General features: G+C 42.6%; 1 pseudogene; it reads left to right on the top strand.

Moving 5' to 3' along the window:
* The first annotated feature begins 3,339 nt into the window (after nucleotides 1-3,339).
* On the top strand, nucleotides 3,340-4,180 carry LOC127762034 (uncharacterized; annotated as a pseudogene).
* Nucleotides 4,181-9,836: the final 5,656 nt, after the last annotated feature.

The following is a 9,836-nucleotide window of genomic DNA, read 5'->3' on the forward strand; positions in this document are numbered from 1 at the left end:
ATATCAAGAACCTTTTGAAATTAGTGAAATGCTCTTAATATTATAAAGGTATATGCAAGTATAAACTCTATAAGATATGAAGCTGAAGGTAGAGTCCTCCTAGATTTTTTTTTAAAAAAAAAGAAAAGTAAGCCCTTTTTTTTGAAAAAAAATATTTTTCTTTTTTGAGAACAGTAAGAGTCCTCCTAGCATGCCCTTCCTTATTTTCGGGGATATGGGAATTGTAGGCTAGCTAGCTGAGCATATGCGCAGCATATTCTAAGCCGCACTGATGGAAATACGAGCGTCGCAAAGAAAATATCTCATACTCCCTCTGGTTATACAGTAATTAACTTTTGGAGGACAAGATTCAGGTTAAACTTTTATAACTTTTATAACTTTGACCATCAATAATTTTAAAAATATTTAGTTTAAAGAAACTAGAAAAACATATATAGATTTGTCTTTGAAAACATTTATTTATTATATATATTATAATAGAAAAATAAGATCAAAGATATATCTCGTAGAGCGTACCATTATCTAAAGCATTAATTAAAATGAAATCGAAGGGAGTATGCATAGTATATTGCCCAACTAGTCATGGTAATTGGTAAAGGGAAAGCACCAAAGCTATGGGGAATACCGATACTCGTATTAATAGGTACACACCCTTCAGAAAAAAAAAAAATCATCCTCGTAGTCGAACGCTGTAAATAAATTTATTCCGCCGATTGGTTCCCGTACAGCACGAAGAAACAAAATCATATCTGCTTCGTTAAAAGTAGAGAGATGCGGGGAAAAGGCTTTTGAACGGTAGCTGCTTCTTTATCTGTTTCTTCTACTTTTTGTTTCCTTGTCCTTCTAATGGTGGGGCCGGGCCTCCCCAGTGAGTTGCGGGACCCACCGCTCCAGTGGAAGACCAGATGAATTTAGGCCTGGTTTACTTCCCAAAATTCTTTTCCAAAAAAAGGTCACATCGAATCATTCGCACATGCATGAAGCATTAAATATAGATAAAAAAACTAATTGCACAGTTTGCATGAAAATCGTGAGATGAATCTTTTGAGCATAATTAGTCCATGATTAGCCATAAGTGATACAGTAACCCACATGTGCTAATGACGGCTTAATTGAGCTCAAAAGATTCGTCTCGCGGTTTCCAGACGAGTTATGAAATTAGTTTTTTTATTCGCGAGTTATGAAATTAGTTTTTTTATTCGTGCCCGAAAACCCCTTCCGACATGCAATCAAATATCTGATGTGACACCTAAATTTTTTTTTCACGAAATAAACACACCCTTAGTCCATGAGCACAGGTGTAGCAGTAGCTTCGAAAAAAAATACTAAAAAAATAACTCCGAAAAGGGAGAACTGAAGACCTAAATACGGGAGGAGGTGAAATTCAGGGGGGGTTCATGTTCAGGTTCAGGTGGCCAACACATGGCCTTGACAGTCCAGTTCAGCAAAAATGCATGGAGGATTATGGGGTATATACGAGCTCTCATGCTAAGACATTATTGTTAGCAATAATGCAGCCAAATAATTGGGTCAAATTCTATCTAAGCTGCCCTCCTGCCTCTGGGGCCCTGGGCATATGCGTTTTGGATGGGGGCCACTAGCTCGTCTCATCGCCTGACATTATATATTATGATGATGATGCAAAAGGAGAATCGACCATGTTGATTAATTGTCGAAGCTGAGCGTTATTCGGATGGATAGGGAAGGGTCCATCAGTCTCCATGCATTGGCTCAAACAAGATATGAGGGCAAATTGGTCCTTTATCCTCTCCGCGCGATTAATATTAGTAGCGCCTTTGGCGAGGGCAAAATCGGCTATTGTCCTGCGGTCACAAATAGTTCCGCCTGTTTGCTATAATACATTATGTCTATTAAAATTATATGTTCGGATAATCGGGCAAAAGCAGGGTTTAGAATCTTGTTAAGGATATCGAACACCAAGAAATTTCAATCAGATTAACTATTTCAAATTTGGGTTTCTCAAAAAACATTCAAAGTTCTCCTAGAGAACTGACTTTAGCTTGGTTCAAGAAGCTTAAAGTTTTAAAAAATCAAATGGTTTTCGTTGAGATTGTTAACCCTGGGTGAAGGAAGGAACGGAAGATGGGTTGATCATATTATTTCCCTTCATAGAAGTCAGTCCCATATGTCATACTCGCATACGTATTTCTTTTTGTTACCAAATAGTTCTTGTGACATATTTAGAAAACGGATATATCAAATAGAGTGTCCAAGCGCATGTAAATAACCGTCGTTTTCGTAAAGTGTCTAGTGATAGTGTCACAAATAAGGCATACGCACTAGTTTTGGGTTGGGTTCACCAATGTTGACGGGTTATACGGAATCATGCCTCCTATACGGAAGGTGTTTTGGATAAGAAAGGAGAAGCATAGTTTTAGTTGGATACTACAGAGACTACTCAGATCGTATCTATACTTGTCTCCATATTTCTACTTGGACAAAGGGAATATGAAGGTATAAATACAAGACTCTCTAGTAGGAGGGGGGCACACCAATACAAGTCAATACGGATCTAAACAACAATATAACCCTAGACATACCTAATCTGGCGCCACAAAGACCGACATGAGGGATCTGGCGCTACCTCCAATCTCATCGAGTTCATATCGAGGATGGAGACTAGATTAGGTTATTCCACATATTATACTCGTATGATACTGATATATAAAGGCAACATCGACTTCGGCCAATAGGAGTAGGGATATTACCTGTCATATAAGGGGGCACAAACCTGTTTAAAACTTTTTGTCTCCCAACACTTTAACATTAATCTCATGTATACCTTAGCACCATCGTACCCCGATACTTCCTAATATTGTAGTCGCGGTATAACCCGTCAACATCTAGGCATATCCATATTTTTCATGATGTCCTATATGAAAAATACTACTGTGCCATCTTTAGGATCATGCCTTACTTTCGAGCCGCTTTTATTTTTTTCTGTCCACTGTTTATAAGCCGAGTCACACGATATTAATAGAAGCAGCATAAAATACTTCCTCCATATCAAAATATAAGCATTTTATTTGAAGGAAAAAGTACGAATTACCCCCCGAACCATAAAATCAGGACATTCTTCACCCCCCAACTATGTAAACCAGACGAATTACCCCCCTCGACCCAATCCGCGGTGGTTTTGGTCTACGTGGCGTACACGTGGCAGTCCAGTCAGCATTTTAGTTTTTTTAATGGTGGGACCCACATGTCAAACTCCACTTTCTCTCTTCCTCTATCTCTCTCTTTCTCTCTCTTCATCGGTCAGCGGCAGCGGCGCGCACGCCGGCGGCCGGCACGCATGGCGTGGCGCGGGGAAGGGCGATGGGCAGCGACGCGGGGGCAGGCTGGCGGTCGGCGCGCACGCGGCGCGTGGGGAGGTGGAGGGGATGGGGGAGAGGCGGGCGCTGGCGGCCATGGCGGAGAGGCGAGCCATGGCCGGAAGCGTCGGGAGGAGGACGGGGGACGGCGGACGGAGGCGTGCGTCGGGAGCTGGAGCGGCGTCAGGAGGAGGACGGGGAGGAGGAGCAAGAGAGGCGGAAGAGGGAGACAGCGGCGACGGAGGAGGAGGTCGTTCCCGCGACCGCCGCTCGCCATTTCCTCCGCGCCCACCTTCTATCCCGGCGGCCTCCCGCCTCAGCATCGCGGCCGTCGCAGCCTACCGGTTGCCCGCTGCACGGAGGGGCGGGCGGCGGACGGTGGACGGCGGCGCGTGGGAGCGGGCGGTGGGCATCGGACGGCGACGCGTGGGGGCGGGCGGTCCCGCGCCTTGAGACGCTCAACCAGGGCGTCCACCACATCCCAGATGCTGACCACCTGCTGGTGCCTGGCGGCGGCGCCGCCATTGTTGGCGTGGTGGAGCAGCTGCGTGGGTGACGCGGACGCCGCCATCACCGGGGAGGCAGGGACTGGGAACGGCGTGGCACGGTTGACGCCGTGGCGGGCGTGGCGCTCGCTGATGGCGACGGCGAGGCAGCGGCGCGGGAAGAGCGTGGCAAGCAGGTGGTGTTAAGTTCGGCATGCATTTCTTTTTTGTGAGATTTGGTTATTTTCTTGATCGTGGTCTGATACTAACACTAACGAATTCCTTTCCTTTTGTTAGTTCCCCGTGAAGATGACGACGCTCTTGCACCTGGAGAAGGAGACCGAGGAGCAGCAAACGTAGGTGGTCTCTACGAGCTGTACGCGACGTTGCCGCCATGCGGAGAAGGAGGAGGGGGCTGGAGTGGGCCTTCTTCTTCATATGCTGTAGCTGGACGAGCGGTATTGGTCGATGCAGTCCTCCGAGTCATAGGTGAGCTCGCGGAGCTACTTCATCCACTCCAGGACGAAGTGGTCCACGGTGCCATCGTCGGCCTCGGATTGCATGCGGTGGAGGGTGTTCATGGTGGCCAGCTCGGCGACCTTGCTACCGACGCCGTTGAGCTGCCGGTATTCCTCGGTCAGCAACTGACCAACGTTGCTTACGAGGTTCTAAGCCGCGTTCTCCATGCTTCAATCTCTCTAGCTTGGTTGGCTGGAAGCTAGTTTGGCGGCCGTGGTGGAGATGCGGACGGTGGCCGGAGGCGGCGGCGAGGCGGGGCCGTGGCGGAGAGGCAGGCGGCGAGGCGCGCCGACCCAGCTCCGGCCACGGGCGCCGCCGTCCGCGCCGACTACCACCAGAGCCGACCGAGCTCGTCGACCCGCCGCCGCCTCCCTCCACCCGTCCCCACGCGGCGCCATGCGCGCCGACCGCCTTGAGCCCGACAGTGAGAGAGAGAGGGGGGGGAGAGAGAAACATGAGATAGATAAAGTATATATATGACAGGTGGGCCCCACAATAAAATGCTGACTGGATTGCCACGTGTACGCCACGTAGACCAAAACCACCGCGGATTGGGTTGAGGGGGGTAATTTGTCCGGTTTGCATAGTTAGGGGTGAAAATATCTGGTTTTGTAGTTTAGGGGGTAAATCGGACGACCGCGATAGTTCAGGGGGGTAATTCGTACTTTTTTCTTATTTGAATAACTGTGTATCCAGATTTATAGCCAAAAGTTATTATATTTAGGACGAATGTAGTAGTTTTTAGCATAAAACTTTTATACTACTACTTTTAGCCTCCAAAAGCCAAAACTGAAAATAGAAAGCGACGAAAAAGCCTCCATGTCAATCTAAAATTAGGTTCTGAAATGCAAAGGCCGCAATTCAAATAAGCCAACATAGATTACCTGCATATGCCAGATTGTTAGAATTGCGCACCGACATTAAAATTGTTATTCTTATGTTAGGGGGGCCACAATTGTCTGCTTGAAATTGTAAGAATACCAAAGATAAAAATTTGAGATTATGTTTATGCTCAAATTAAACAAGCAGGTAAAGCCATGCTGTAAAATCAAAGATATAACAACTAGTATATCCAAAAGGACTCGTACTTGATCAACTTTCCCTATCAAGCCCACTTTTTAGTCACAGTGCACATAAAACACATATACCCAAGAGAAGAGAGCGAATGACACAAAAAATTCCTCCCAACAGGGATCTTTCTTTCCTTACTAACCTGATCTGGCATTATCAAATCTCATTACTTGCAAGCAACTCACCCAGCAAACAGTGACAACTGACAACTCGTTGATCCATTCCAGTTCTGAAACCGGAGAGAATTGTACCAACAGGGATCTTTCTTTTCTCACTTTCAGGCTTCAACCACCAGCCGCTAATTACAATGGATTCTTTGTTCTGCCATCCCCCCACAAAGCCCTACTTTATGGAAAAGAAATGAGGGAACAAGTGCCTATCTTGCATAGGATATGTATTTAATTGCAGGATTAGTATTAATCAATTAGTAGGTGAGAACATGAGGTGATAGATGTAAGTAGATAGATGGTGTGTGTCTGTGTAGAGATAGGGTGGCTTAATTAGAAAAGGCCAGGTAGGGGATGGTTGTTGGTTTGTCACTTTGTTCAGTGCCACAGCTAAGACCCCACATTATTTTGCACTCTCTCTGATTGGGTGGATTAAGTGGTTGGGATCATAAATGGATTGTGCCACTAATAGTATCAAGGGGATTAATTCTAGCAAGTTGATTAGTACTCCCTCCATCTATTTTTGATAGTAATATTTCCAAATCTAAAAATTTTATTTTTGATAGGCATATTTCAATCCAACAACCTATCATTTTAATGATTTTCTCGAATTTAATGCGTGACTCTCCATTCTTCCACACATGATTGGTTACATGGGCTTTGAGAAATGTAAATATTAATGAATCGCTTGTTTATGAGGAATGACTAGTAGCATACTTAAATGAATGATAAGTAGAATTACTTATCCTTGGTCTGTGTTTCAAGATGAAATATGACTATCAAAAGTAGATGAAGGGAGTATATGCCATGAGAAGGTGATTGTGTGCTTTCTGTATTCTTGTTCAAGTATGTTATGGTTTTCTGTATCTTGTCCAAGCCAAGATCTGGTGATTGTGTGCTCCCTTTTTTTCCTCTTCTTGATCAGATGACACATCATTTGTGTATGTTAAAGGGGAAAAATCATTTATGTGTGATCTGGCCTTTTGATTAAGGAATCATCTTTGATTTCTGGATGATTATGGTACATATTACTTATTTTAGGTGTCAGTAAGTTTTCCAGTATTTCCTAATTTTAATATTTGTTAGAGCAATTTTAGACAGGCCTTTTGTCTATCATCTTAGCAACCATGAAAATAAAGCTGGATAACGAAAGTGACCCCCCAGAAAAAATCCCTAGATTAATCTAGAACCAAATTCTAAAATTCAAAATCATCCAAAGCTGTGGGAAATCTCCGAACCGTCCTTCCCATGTACTCCTACATAACATGGTTGGCATGTCATGCTCTTGATATTGTCATCATGGTGTTCATCAAAACAAACATGATTCTTGTTGAGTTTCCCGTCACTGTCAGAGAAATATATATATAGACATACCTGCAAATAATAATAAGAAAAAGAAAAAAGATCGTTTTCGCCATTGGCAAATGCATAAATTAATCGAACTGTTGGAGATTTATGGATGAAATTGATTGAAGGTGACAATGCATGCGCATAGTAGCAGTACTATAGCTGCTTATCTGTTTCCACAGCTCCGAATCTGTCAACACGAAAAGGAGACGTAAAATTAAACGCCCTAGAGCCTGGACCATGCATCCTTTAGCTTAGAACAACAACGGAATCGTGTACGAGTTCCACGAGAAATTTAAGCATCATCTCCGATCCATTTCACTAGCTAGCAATTTTTTTTTTCAAAAAAAAAAAAATATCCTCTTACGTTTCCAACATGCCAAGCCCTGTTAGCACAAAAGGCATGCAACAATTACCTAGCTTGAAAAGTAAAATACAAAGTAGATTAGTGAAAAAAGCAAAGCAGTTTAGAAATTGTTGCATGAGCGGAAACAAAAAAAAAGTATTAATAAACTGAATGCAACAAACAATAACATAGCTAACACGTACTCGAGAAATAACCGCTAGTCCCTTTCATATGTTAACTTTGCCAATAATGCCTTTCCTTACAAAAGGGAACATATCATATTCACACAAACTTCCGTGCACACCAACTAGCAAATATCAGAAAAAATTCTACACATACTCTGAATAGTATTACACCTACATGTGAAATCTTATCTTCAAATTTATTATATTTTAGCCGTAATAAAAAAGATAAAATTTTAACAGATTTTTACCCTTAAAACTGTCAGATTTTTTTTTGTTACGGCTAAAATATAAGAAATTTGAATATGGGACTTTGTAGATATGTGTAATACGAATAGCAGTAAATGTCCATTTTTTTATAGAATTTTTTGTGACATTTGCTAGTTGGTGTACACATAGTGTGCACGGGAAGTTTGTGTGCATAGGATATGTTCCCCTTACAAAATAGACTTAATCTATTAAATAACATTTTGGATTTATAGTCACGCTATAAAAAATGGTTTTTGCTGATACCCCTTTATTTTTCGGAGTGTCTAGTAAAGGCCCACCTATAAAAATTGAATTTCACATGCGAGCTTCTTAAGAGCCCCGCATGCGAAAATAGATTTATTTTCACAATTGACCGCTTAAGAGACCTATATACAAAAAATTAGACGCTTAGGGTTGCAGAGGCGGTGATAGCAACTGCTTCAAGTGCTAGAAGGAGAGGTGCGTCGCTTTGGGCGACAACGACGGTACAATCAACAACGGTGTCCATGTATAGGAATGGTGGATCCGACGCCAAAGAGCTTGGAAACGACAGGGAGCTCGGCGATGGCGATTCCGGCGCTTAGGAGCTCTGTGGCGGCTAATCCGGCGGCGCCGGCCTCGGGAGGGTTAGATCCGCCGCCGCTGGCCTCAGGAGCTGCGGGGCCTTGGCGGCGACGGTGGGAGCAACGCACTGCGGCGACGGCAACGATGATGGCGGCAACGGCGTGGATCAGAGCTACCTAAAGTTTCAACTTTTGGAATTTTTTAACTTTTTAGTAATTCTTTTTCGTAGGTGGGTGGATTAACTGACCGTCTGCGAGAATAGGTTTTCTCGCATGAGTGTCTGATTGAAAATTTTTCTATTTTTATAGATATCGGGGGAGGCGAGCCGCTCAGTCGTTTGTGAAATGGCTTTTAGCCATTTGCAAATATCATTTCTTAGTAGTGTTGAAGTCCCGGTAAAAAAATGCGATAAACAATCCATCCATCTAGTAATTCTGCTAACATGATTCCTCCGATCTCACAATTCTGCTAAAATGATTTCTCCGAGAAACTACCGTTCAATTAAGATGGGTTTTACTCGGTTTTTCTTCGTAGCTCGGATGCATCGGCCAGTTTATCCATTACTCGAAAAAGGAACTTCACGGGAATGCGCATTTTTTCAGGTCCATTTTATGGTTTCCCTTGGAAAACTTGTACTAGTATAATTAAGTGATCATGGCTTCTTACATACGAGTACGCAGTGACCATATATTTATTAAAAAATAGTATAATTTAAGGTGGTCTTTTTACTTGTAATATTCTTTAACAAATATATTAATTATCACTATTAAATGATCACAATCGATGATGTACAGTAAGTTTTACCGCTAGTAGAAAATTTATTTTACTAAGTAGTATAAATGGATATGACGTATTAAATTAGAAAAGATAAAAAAGCATACTGTAAATTGATTTCTCCTTTAGTAGAAATCATTATAAAACAATATTGAAAGGAACTTACCCCCTGCTTGCTTGGGATCGCCCAGAAAACGGATAGGACGAAAACACGCTGTAGAGTCTCGCGCGATCGGAGACAAGATCAACGGATCGAAAGCAAGGTCTCCGCTGAAATCCACAGATCAAAGAAAAACCTTGGCTACATCGATCCTCCATGCATTTGGATCACTATAGTAACGTCTGTGTAGTGTTGTCCTGGACCACACCTTCATGCGCATATGAATGGATCAGCGAGATACTCCTTCCGTTCATAAAATAAAATAAAAATAAACTTACTTCCAAATGTAAGGATGTGTTCTTCCCCTCTTTTCCTAACTCACCTCTCTCGTTTTCGGTGCTTACGTTTTCCAAACTATTCAACGATGTGTTTTTTATATATTTTTTCTAAAGAAAAGTTGCTTTAAAAATCATATTAATTTATTTTTTAAAGTTTATTTTAGTTAATCATACGCTAACATGTGTTTTGTTTTACATGTTGGAGAGGAAAGGTTCCAACCCTTTACGACCTAAGGGTTTGTTTGGTAAATGGGATAGAGAAATTATATCCCACCCTCTAAGGCTGTGTTTGGAGGTGGGTGTTGGGAACCCATCTCCCATGCATGAAAAACGGGACGGTCTATTAACGCGTAATTAAT

Source organism: Oryza glaberrima, chromosome 2 (assembly GCF_000147395.1).
Source record: "Oryza glaberrima chromosome 2, OglaRS2, whole genome shotgun sequence".
In the NCBI taxonomy this organism is placed as follows: Eukaryota; Viridiplantae; Streptophyta; class Magnoliopsida; order Poales; family Poaceae; genus Oryza; species Oryza glaberrima.